Genomic DNA, 12,302 nt, shown 5'->3' with positions numbered 1-12,302 from the left:
CACAAATCCACAGCGAAACGAGCACACACACGGCCAAGAATCGAGCTCAAAGACTATCTCACAGTTTCTCACAAGAACAGAGCTCGAATCACTTAGAATCACAAACGGATGCGCAAAGACTGAGTGTGGATGATCAAGTATGCTCAAGAGTTGCTTGGTGTACTCCTCCATGCGCCTAGGGGTCCTTTTTATAGCCCCAAGGCAGCTAGGAGCCGTTGAGAACAAATCTGGAAGGCCATCTTTGCCTTCTGTCGTCGGGCGCACCGGACAGTCCGGTGCACACCGGACAGTGTCCGGTGCCCGATTCCTTTCCTTAAATGGCGAAGCCGACCGTTGCAGATGCGGGAGCCGTTGGCGCACCGGACATGTCCGGTGCACACCGGACAGTCCGGTGCCCCCTTCCGACCGTTGGCTCGGCCACGTGTCCTGCGCTGATCGCGCGGCCGACCGTTGGTCCTGGCCGACCGTTGGCTCACCGGACAGTCCGGTGCACACCGGACAGTCCGGTGAATTTTAGCCGTACGCCGTCAGCAAATTCCCGAGAGCGGCCTCTTCGGCCGAGATAGCCTGGCGCACCGGACACTGTCCGGTGCACCACCGGACACTGTCCGGTGCACCACCGGACACTGTCCGGTGCACCACCGGACAGTCCGGTGTCCCAGACCGAAACAGCCCCTTGGCTGCACACAGCCAAGTCTTCTCTTCTCTTCTTCTTTCTGTTTCTAACACTTAGACAAATATATTAGTACACAAAATCAATGTACTAAGACTTAGAAACATACCTTTGTTGAAGATTTGCACTTTGTTCATCCATGGGCATTGATTTACATTTAAGCACTTGTGTTGACACTCAATCACCAAAATACTTAGAAATGGCCCAAGGGCACATTTCCCTTTCAAGGGGCGAGCGGGGGCAGTCTACACATGGCTCTTAATATTTGTAGAGACTAGGAAAACACGGGGGGATATTAACCTTATGTTGAAGTTCAATGAAGCGATAAGCAATTTAGACTTGATTGAAATCCCTCTTCACGGACTCACGTACACTTGGTCGAACAGACAGCAGGAACCACTGCTTCAGAGGCTTGATTGGTTTTTCATCTCACAAGAATGGTCGACCGTCTTCCCGGACTCCTATGCTAAGACAATGCCGCGGGACATCTCCGATCATGTTCCTTGCTTGGTTTCCTTTAAGTCCAAAATTCCTAAACCTACGATATTTCGGTTTGAGAATTTCTGGCTTGAATTGGATGGTTTCATGAACCATTTTCAAACTACTTGGAATGGGATCCCTAGCATTCCCGACAAGGCCAAGAATCTGACTGCCAAGTTCAAATATGTTAGGAAGGTTCTGAAAGAATGGCAGAGATCGCTGCCAAAAATTGATATAACGGTGAAGAACATTAAGTTGCTAATTGAGCTTATTGACAACATGGAAGAGCACCGGGATCTTTCTGTTGAGGAATGTGAAAGGGAATTAGGCTTACACCTAGTTCCTATATAATTTTGGTGGTTGAATTGCCCAACACAAATCTTTGGACTAACTTGTTTGCCCAAGTGTATAGTATATACAGGTGTAAAAGGTTCACACTTAGCCAATAAAAAGACCAAGTTTTGGATTCAACAAAGGAGCAAAGGGGCAACCGAAGGCACCCCTGGTCTGGCGCACCGGACTGTCCGGTGTGCCACCGGACAGTGAACAGTACCTGTCCGGTGCACCAGGGGACTCAGACTCCAACTCGCCATCTTCGGGAAATTCCAAGGCGACTCGGCTATAATTCACCGGACTGTCCGGTGTACACCGGACAGTGTCCGGTGCGCCAAGGGAAGTCGGCCTCAGGAACTCGCCAGCCTCGGGTTCGCGCGGCAGCCGCTCCGCTAAAATTCACCAGACTGTCCGGTGTGCACTGGACTGTCCGGTGTGCCAGCGGAGCAACGTCTCTCTGTGGCGCCAACGGCTCCCTGCGGTGCATTTATTGCGCGCGCAGCGCGCGCAGACGTCAGGCACGCCCATGCCGGTGCACCGGACATCAAACAGTACATGTCCGGTGTGCACCGGACACTCAGGAGGGCCCACAAGTCAGAAGCTCCAACGGCTAGAATCCAACGGCCGTGATGACGTGGCAGGGGCACCGGACTGTCCGGTGTGCACCGGACTGTCCGGTGCGCCATCGAGCAGACGCCTCCAGCCAACGGTCAAGTTTGGTGGTTGGGGCTATAAATACCCCAACCACCCCACCATTCATTGCATCCAAGTTTTCCACTTCTCAACTACTACAAGAGCTCTAGCATTCAATTCTAGACACACTAAAGAGATCAAATCCTCTCCAATTCCACACAAAGCCCTAGTGACTAGTGAGAGTGATTTGCCGTGTTCATTTGAGCTCTTGCGCTTGGATTGCTTCTTTTCTTTCTCACTTGTTCTTGAGATCACAACTCCATTGTAATCAAGGCAAGAGGCACCAATTGTGTGGTGGCCCTTACGGGGAAATTTTGTTCCCGGCTTTGATTTGAGAAGAGAAGCTCACTCGGTCCGAGGGACCGTTTGAGAGAGGGAAGGGTTGAAAGAGACCCGGCCTTTGTGGCCTCCTCAACGGGGAGTAGGTTTGCAAGAACCGAACCTCGGTAAAACAAATCTCCGTGTCTCACTTGCTTATTCGCTTGGGATTTGTTTTGCGCCCTCTCTCTCGGACTCATTTATATTTCTAACACTAACCCGGCTTGTAGTTGTGTTTATATTTGTAAATTTCAGTTTCGCCCTATTCACCCCCCCTCTAGGCGACTATCAATTGGTATCAGAGCCCGGTGCTTCATTAGAGCCTAACCGCTCGAAGTGATGTCGGGAGATCACGCCAAGAAGGAGATGGAGACCGGCGAAAAGCCCACTACAAGCCACGGGAGCACTTCATCGGAAGAGTCCCGCACCAAAAGGAGGGAGAAGAAGAAGAGCTCCTCCAACAAAGGGAAGGAGAAGAAATCTTCTTCTCATCACAAAGAGAAGAAGGAAAAATCTTCTTCCCACAAACCGCATCGGAAAGGCGACAAGCACAAGAGGATGAGGAAGGTGGTCTACTACGAGACCGACACTTCATCAACATCGACCTCCGACTCCGATGCGCCCTCCGTCACTTCTAAGCGCCAAGAGCGCAAGAAGTATAGTAAGATCCCCCTACGTTACCCTCGCATTTCCAAACATACACCTTTACTTTCCGTCCCATTAGGCAAACCACCAACATTTGATGGTGAAGATTACGCTAGGTGGAGCGATTTAATGCGATTTCATCTAACCTCGCTCCACAAAAGCATATGGGATGTTGTTGAGTTTGGCGCGCAGGTACCATCCGTAGGGGATGAGGACTATGATGAGGATGAAGTGGCCCAAATCGAGCACTTCAACTCTCAAGCAACAACAATACTCCTCGCCTCTCTAAGTAGAGAGGAGTATAACAAAGTACAAGGGTTAAAGAGCGCCAAGGAGATTTGGGATGTACTCAAAACCGCGCACGAGGGAGACGAGCTCACCAAGATCACCAAGCGGGAAACGATCGAGGGGGAGCTCGGTCGGTTCCGGCTTCACAAAGGAGAGGAGCCACAACACATGTACAACCGGCTCAAGACTTTGGTGAACCAAGTGCGCAACCTCGGGAGCAAGAAGTGGGACGATCACGAAGTGGTAAATGTTATTTTAAGATCTCTCATTTTTCTTAATCCCACTCAAGTTCAATTGATTCGTGGTAATCCTAGATATACTAAAATGACCCCCGAGGAAGTTATCGGGCATTTTGTAAGTTTTGAGTGCATGATAGAAGGCTCGAGGAAAATCAACGAGCTTGGCGACTCATCCGAAGCCCAACCCGTTGCATTCAAGGCAACGGAGGAGAAGAAGGAGGAGGCTACACCAAGTCGACAACCAATCGACGCCTCCAAGCTCGACAATGAGGAAATGGCGCTCGTCATCAAGAGCTTCCGCCAAATCCTCAAACAAAGGAGGGGGAAAGACTACAAGTCCCGCTCCAAGAAAGTTTGCTACAAGTGTGGTAAGCCCGGTCATTTTATTGCTAAATGTCCTATATCTAGTGACAGTGACCGAGGTGACGACAAGAAGGGGAGACGAAAGGAAAAGAAGAGGTATTACAAGAAGAAGGGCGGCGATGCCCATGTTTGTCGCGAGTGGGACTCCGACGAGAGCTCAAGCGACTCCTCCGACGACGAGGACGCCGCCAACATCGCCGTCACCAAGGGACTCCTCTTCCCCAACGTCGGCCACAAGTGCCTCATGGCAAAGGACGGCAAAAAGAAGGTTAAATCTAAATCCTCCACTAAATATGAATCCTCTAGTGATGACAATGCTAGTGATGAGGAAGATAATTTGCGTTCCCTTTTTGCCAACCTTAACATAGCTCAAAAAGAAAAATTGAATGAATTGGTTAGTGCTATTCATGAAAAGGACGACCTTTTGGATTCCCAAGAGGATTGTCTAATTAAAGAAAACAAAAAACATGTTAAGGTTAAAAAGGCTTATGCTCTAGAAGTAGAAAAATGTGAAAAATTATCTAGTGAGCTAAGCACTTGCCGTGAAATAATTGACAACCTTAGGAATGAAAATGCTATTTTAAATGCTAAGGTTGATTCTCATGTTTGTGATGTTTCAATTTCCACTCCTAGAGATAATAATGATGATTTGCTTGCTAGGATTGAAGAATTGAACATTTCTCTTGCTAGCCTTAGAGTAGAAAATGAAAAGTTGATTACTAAGGCTAAAGAACTAGATGTTTGCAATGTTACAATTTCTGACCTTAGAACTAAAAATGATATGCTGCATGCTAAGGTTGTAGAATTAAAATCTTGCAAACCCTCTACATCTATTGTTGAGCATGTATCTATTTGTACTAGATGTAGAAATGTTGATATTGATGCTATTCATGATCACATGATTTTAATTAAGCAACAAAATGATCATATAGCTAAACTAGATGCTAAAATTGCCGAGCACAACTTAGAAAATGAGAAATTTAAATTTGCTCGTAGCATGCTTTATAATGGGAGACGCCCTGGCATCAAGGATGGCATTGGCTTCCAAAGGGGAGACAATGTCAAACTTAATGCCCCTCCTAAGAACTTGTCTAACTTTGTTAAGGGCAAAGCTCCCATGCCTCAGGATAACGAGGGTTACATTTTATACCCTGCCGGCTATCCTGAGAGCAAAATTAGGAAGATTCATTCTAGGAAGTCTCACTCTGGCCCTAATCATGCTTTTATGTATAAGGGTGAGACATCTAGTTCTAGGCAACCAACCCATGCTAAGTTGCCTAAGAAGAAAATTCCTAATGCATCAAATGATCATGCCATTTCATTTAAAACTTTTGATGCATCTTATGTGCTTACTAGCAAATCCGGCAAGGTAGTTGCCAAATTTGTTGGGGGCAAACACAAGGGCTCCAAGACTTGTGTTTGGGTACCCAAAGTTCTTGTTTCTAATGCCAAAGGACCCAAAACCGTTTGGGTACCTAAAGTCAAGAACTAAAATTGTTTTGTAGGTTTATGCATCCGGGGGCTCAAGTTGGATACTCGATAGCGGGTGCACAAACCACATGACAGGGGAGAAAAGGATGTTCTCCTCATATGAGAAAAACCAAGATCCCCAACGAGCTATCACATTCGGGGATGGAAATCAAGGTTTGGTCAAAGGTCTTGGTAAAATTGCTATATCTCCTGACCATTCCATTTCCAATGTTTTTCTTGTTGATTCATTAGATTACAACTTGCTCTCTGTTTCCCAATTATGTCAAATGGGCTACAACTGTCTTTTTACTGATATAGGTGTCACTGTCTTTAGAAGAAGTGATGATTCAATAGCATTTAAGGGTGTGTTAGAGGGTCAGCTATACTTAGTGGATTTTAATAGAGCTGAACTCGACACTTGCTTAATTGCTAAGACTAACATGGGTTGGCTCTGGCATCGTCGACTAGCCCATGTTGGGATGAAGAATCTTCATAAGCTTCTAAAGGGAGAGCACATTTTAGGATTAACAAATGTTCATTTTGAGAAAGACAGGATTTGTAGCGCATGCCAGGCAGGGAAGCAAGTTGGAGTCCATCACCCACACAAGAACATCATGACGACCGACAGGCCGCTTGAGCTACTCCACATGGATCTATTCGGCCCGATTGCTTACATAAGCATCGGCGGGAGTAAGTATTGTCTTGTTATTGTGGATGATTATTCTCGCTTCACTTGGGTATTCTTTTTACAGGAAAAATCTCAAACCCAAGAGACCTTAAAGGGATTCTTGAGACGAGCTCAAAATGAGTTCGGCTTAAGGATCAAGAAAATAAGAAGCGACAACGGGACGGAGTTCAAGAACTCTCAAATTGAAGGCTTCCTTGAGGAGGAGGGCATCAAGCATGAGTTCTCCTCTCCCTACACGCCACAACAAAATGGTGTAGTGGAGAGGAAGAATCGAACTCTATTGGACATGGCAAGAACCATGCTTGATGAGTACAAGACACCGGACCGGTTTTGGGCCGAAGCGGTCAACACCGCCTGCTACGCCATCAACCGGTTATATCTTCACCGAATCCTCAAGAAGACATCATATGAACTCCTAACCGGTAAAAAGCCCAACATTTCATATTTTAGAGTTTTTGGTAGCAAATGCTTCATTCTTATTAAAAGAGGTAGAAAATCTAAATTTGCTCCTAAAATTGTAGAAGGCTTTTTACTTGGTTATGACTCAAACACAAGGGCATATAGGGTCTTTAACAAGTCCACTGGACTAGTTGAAGTCTCTTGTGACGTTGTGTTTGATGAAACTAACGGCTCTCAAGTAGAGCAAGTTGATCTTGATGAGATAGGTGAAGAACAGGCTCCATGCATCGCGCTAAGGAACATGTCCATCGGGGATGTGTGTCCTAAGGAATCCGAAGAGCCTCCAAGTACACAAGATCAACCATCCTCCTCCATGCAAGCATCTCCACCAACTCAAAATGAGGATGAGGCTCAAAATGATGAAGAGCAAAATCAAGAAGACGAGCCACCTCAAGATGATAGCAATGATCAAGGGGGAGATACAAATGATCAAGAAAAGGAGGATGAGGAAGAACCAAGACCGCCACACCCAAGAGTCCACCAAGCAATCCAACGAGATCACCCCGTCGACACCATCCTCGGCGACATTCATAAGGGGGTAACTACTCGATCTCGGGTTGCTCATTTTTGTGAACATTACTCTTTTGTTTCCTCTATTGAGCCACACAGGGTAGAGGAAGCTCTCCAAGATTCGGATTGGGTGGTGGCGATGCAAGAGGAGCTCAACAATTTCACGAGGAATGAGGTCTGGCATTTAGTTCCACGTCCTAACCAAAATGTTGTAGGAACCAAATGGGTCTTCCGCAACAAGCAAGATGAGCATGGTGTGGTGACAAGGAACAAAGCTCGACTCGTGGCCAAAGGGTATTCACAAGTCGAAGGTTTGGATTTTGGTGAAACCTATGCACCCGTAGCTAGGCTTGAGTCAATTCGCATATTATTGGCCTATGCTACTTACCATGGCTTTAAGCTCTATCAAATGGACGTGAAAAGTGCCTTCCTCAACGGACCAATCAAGGAAGAGGTCTATGTTGAGCAACCTCCCGGCTTTGAAGACAGTGAGTACCCTAACCATGTCTATAGGCTCTCTAAGGCGCTTTATGGGCTCAAGCAAGCCCCAAGAGCATGGTATGAATGCCTAAGAGATTTCCTTATTGCTAATGGCTTCAAAGTTGGCAAGGCCGATCCTACACTCTTTACTAAAACTCTTGAGAATGACTTGTTTGTATGCCAAATTTATGTTGATGATATTATATTTGGGTCTACTAACGAGTCTACATGTGAAGAGTTTAGTAGGATCATGACACAGAAATTCGAGATGTCGATGATGGGGGAGTTGAAGTATTTTCTAGGATTCCAAGTCAAGCAACTCCAAGAGGGCACCTTCATTTGCCAAACGAAGTACACTCAAGACATTCTAACCAAGTTTGGGATGAAGGATGCCAAACCCATCAAGACACCCATGGGAACTAATGGGCATCTCGACCTCGACACGGGAGGTAAGTCCGTGGATCAAAAGGTATACCGGTCGATGATTGGTTCATTGCTTTATTTATGTGCATCTCGACCGGACATTATGCTTTCCGTTTGCATGTGTGCAAGATTCCAATCCGACCCTAAGGAATCACACCTTACGGCCGTAAAACGAATTTTGAGATATTTGGCTTATACACCTAAGTTTGGGCTTTGGTACCCTCGGGGATCCACATTTAATTTGATTGGTTATTCGGATGCCGATTGGGCGGGGTGCAAAATTAATAGGAAGAGCACATCAGGGACTTGCCAGTTCTTGGGAAGATCCTTGGTGTCTTGGGCTTCAAAGAAGCAAAATTCGGTCGCTCTTTCCACCGCCGAAGCCGAGTACATTGCCGCAGGACATTGTTGCGCGCAATTGCTTTGGATGAGGCAAACCCTGCGGGACTACGGTTACAAATTAACCAAAGTCCCTTTGCTATGTGATAATGAGAGTGCAATCAAAATGGCCGACAATCCCGTCGAGCATAGCCGCACTAAGCACATAGCCATTCGGTATCATTTTCTTAGGGATCACCAACAAAAGGGGGATATCGAGATTTCTTACATTAATACTAAAGATCAATTAGCCGATATCTTTACCAAGCCACTTGATGAACAATCTTTTACCAGACTTAGGCATGAGCTCAATATTCTTGATTCTAGAAATTTCTTTTGCTAAGCTTGCACACATAGCTCATTTGAATACCTTTGATCATATCTCCTTTATATGCTATGACTAATGTGTTTTCAAGTCTATTTCAAACCAAGTCATAGGTATATTGAAAGGGAATTGGAGTCTTCGGCAAAGACAAAGGCTTCCACTCCGTAACTCATGCTTCGCCATCACTCCGAGCAACTCTCTATTCCTTGGGGAGAAATGAGCATCAAAGAAAAGGACTTCATCCTTGGGGGAGAGAGTAAAAGCTCAAAAGCAAAAGGACCGGACTTCATCTTTGGTATAATCTTAACTCGTTACTTATGACCAAAGGGGAAGAAATTACTTCGAGGGCTCTAATGATTCCGTTTTTGGCGATTCATGCCAAAAAGGGGGAGAAATGAGCCCAAAGCAAAAGGACCGCACCACCACCACCAAATTCACCACCACCAAATTCAAAAACTTAGTGCTTTCCAAAAGTCTTTATCATTTGGTATCCTATTGTGTTCAAAAGGGGGAGAAAGTAGTATTTCAAAAATGGTATATCAAAACCCTCTTGAACACTAAGAGGTGGATCTCTTTTAGGGGGAGTTTTGTTTAGTCAAAGGAAAAGCATTTGAAATAGGGGGAGACAATTTCAAATCTTGAAAATGCTTTGCAAACTCTTATTCATTTACCTTTGACTATTTGCAAAAGATCTTTGAAATGGATTTACAAAAAGAATTTGCAAAAACAAAACATGTGGTGCAAACGTGGTCCAAAATGTTATATAAGAAAGAAACATTCCTTGCATATCTTGTAAGTAGTTATATTGGCTTAATTCCAAGTAACCTTTTCACTTACATTATGCAAACTAGTTCAATTATGCACTTCTCTATTTGCTTTGGTTTGTGTTGGCATCAATCACCAAAAAGGGGGAGATTGAAAGGGAATTAGGCTTACACCTAGTTCCTATATAATTTTGGTGGTTGAATTGCCCAACACAAATCTTTGGACTAACTTGTTTGCCCAAGTGTATAGTATATACAGGTGTAAAAGGTTCACACTTAGCCAATAAAAAGACCAAGTTTTGGATTCAACAAAGGAGCAAAGGGGCAACCGAAGGCACCCCTGGTCTGGCGCACCGGACTGTCCGGTGTGCCACCGGACAGTGAACAGTACCTGTCCGGTGCACCAGGGGACTCAGACTCCAACTCGCCATCTTCGGGAAATTCCAAGGCGACTCGGCTATAATTCACCGGACTGTCCGGTGTACACCGGACAGTGTCCGGTGCGCCAAGGGAAGTCGGCCTCAGGAACTCGCCAGCCTCGGGTTCGCGCGGCAGCCGCTCCGCTAAAATTCACCGGACTGTCCGGTGTGCACCGGACTGTCCGGTGTGCCAGCGGAGCAACGTCTCTCTGCGGCGCCAACGGCTCCCTGCGGTGCATTTATTGCGCGCGCAGCGCGCGCAGACGTCAGGCACGCCCATGCCGGTGCACCGGACATCAAACAGTACATGTCCGGTGTGCACCGGACACTCAGGAGGGCCCACAAGTCAGAAGCTCCAACGGCTAGAATCCAACGGCCGTGATGACGTGGCAGGGGCACCGGACTGTCCGGTGTGCACCGGACTGTCCGGTGCGCCATCGAGCAGACGCCTCCAGCCAACGGTCAAGTTTGGTGGTTGGGGCTATAAATACCCCAACCACCCCACCATTCATTGCATCCAAGTTTTCCACTTCTCAACTACTACAAGAGCTCTAGCATTCAATTCTAGACACACTAAAGAGATCAAATCCTCTCCAATTCCACACAAAGCCCTAGTGACTAGTGAGAGTGATTTGCCGTGTTCATTTGAGCTCTTGCGCTTGGATTGCTTCTTTTCTTTCTCACTTGTTCTTGAGATCACAACTCCATTGTAATCAAGGCAAGAGGCACCAATTGTGTGGTGGCCCTTGCGGGGAAATTTTGTTCCCGGCTTTGATTTGAGAAGAGAAGCTCACTCGGTCCGAGGGACCGTTTGAGAGAGGGAAGGGTTGAAAGAGACCCGGCCTTTGTGGCCTCCTCAACGGGGAGTAGGTTTGCAAGAACCGAACCTCGGTAAAACAAATCTCCGTGTCTCACTTGCTTATTCGCTTGGGATTTGTTTTGCGCCCTCTCTCTCGGACTCATTTATATTTCTAACACTAACCCGGCTTGTAGTTGTGTTTATATTTGTAAATTTCAGTTTCGCCCTATTCACCCTCCCTCTAGGCGACTATCAGAATGGAATTTCAGGGAAATTCTGCAACAAAAGGTGGCTGATTTGCTTAATATTCAAAAAATTTATTGGAAGCAGCGTGCGGCTATTCGGTGGGTTACTGATGGAGACATTTGCTCTCGCTTCTTTCACGCCCATGCCACCATTAAGCACAGGAAAATTCAATCCCTACTTTGACTGGTGACAATGGGACCGCGTTCTTTGAGCATGAACATAAGTCTGATATTCTCTGGGAGGCTTTCAAGTGCAGACTGGGGTCGTCCGACTTTTCAGATATCGGGTTTGACCTTTCAGAACTTTTAACTACCAATGAGCAATTACAGGGGTTAGATTATCCGTTTTCTAAGCTGGAAATTGATAGCATCATAAAACTCTTACCTTCAGATAAATCCCCGGGGCCAGATGGTTTTAATACAAATTTCATCAAGAAGTGCTGGCATATCATTGCCCCCGATTTCTATGATTTGTGTGATAAATTCTTCCATGAGCAGGTTTGCCTCAGAAGTATTAACGGGTCATTCATTGTTCTAATTCCAAAGATAGAGAGTCCTATGAAGGTGGGGGATTACAGGCCAATTTCTCTTCTAAACAATAGTATGAAAATCTTAACGAAGCTGTTGGCAAACCGTCTGCAACCGTTCATGCCCCGGTTAATTCACAAGAATCAGTATGGTTTCATCAAGGGAAGGTCCATTCAAGACTGCTTGGCCTGGGCATTGGAATATATTCACCTTTGTCACTCCTCAAAAAAAGAGATCATTGTGCTCAAGCTAGATTTCGAGAAAGCCTTTGACATGATTGAGCATGAGTTGATTATCCAGGTTCTGATCCACAAAGGTTTCAGCCCTAAGTGGATCAACTGGATTCGGAGCATCCTTCACTCTGGCACTTCCTCGGTGTTACTTAATGGAGTTCCTGGTAAGCCTTTTCATTGCAGGAGAGGGGTTAGGCAGGGCGACCCTCTTTCACCCCTATTGTTTGTCCTGGCAGCTGACCTTCTCCAGAGCATCATCAATAAAGCCAGGATGCAGAATCTTCTCAAGCTACCTTTGCCGGATATTGGTGAACATGATTTCCCGATTATACAATATGCAGACGACACTCTTCTGATTTTGGAAGCATGCCCTAAGCAACTTTTTTTCCTCAAGGCAATCCTCAACTCTTTTGCCTCTTCTACTGGCCTGAAGGTTAACTACAACAAGTCAAATATGTTCCCTATTAACGTGTCTCCGGATAAAATGGTGATCCTTTCCCGAACATTCAATTGTCAGATTGGCGAGATGCCATTCACCTATCTTGGCTT

The sequence above is a fragment of the Zea mays genome, chromosome 10 (assembly GCF_902167145.1).
Source record: "Zea mays cultivar B73 chromosome 10, Zm-B73-REFERENCE-NAM-5.0, whole genome shotgun sequence".
Classification (NCBI taxonomy): domain Eukaryota; kingdom Viridiplantae; phylum Streptophyta; class Magnoliopsida; order Poales; family Poaceae; genus Zea; species Zea mays.
Note: the sequence above shows the minus strand (reverse complement) of the source record.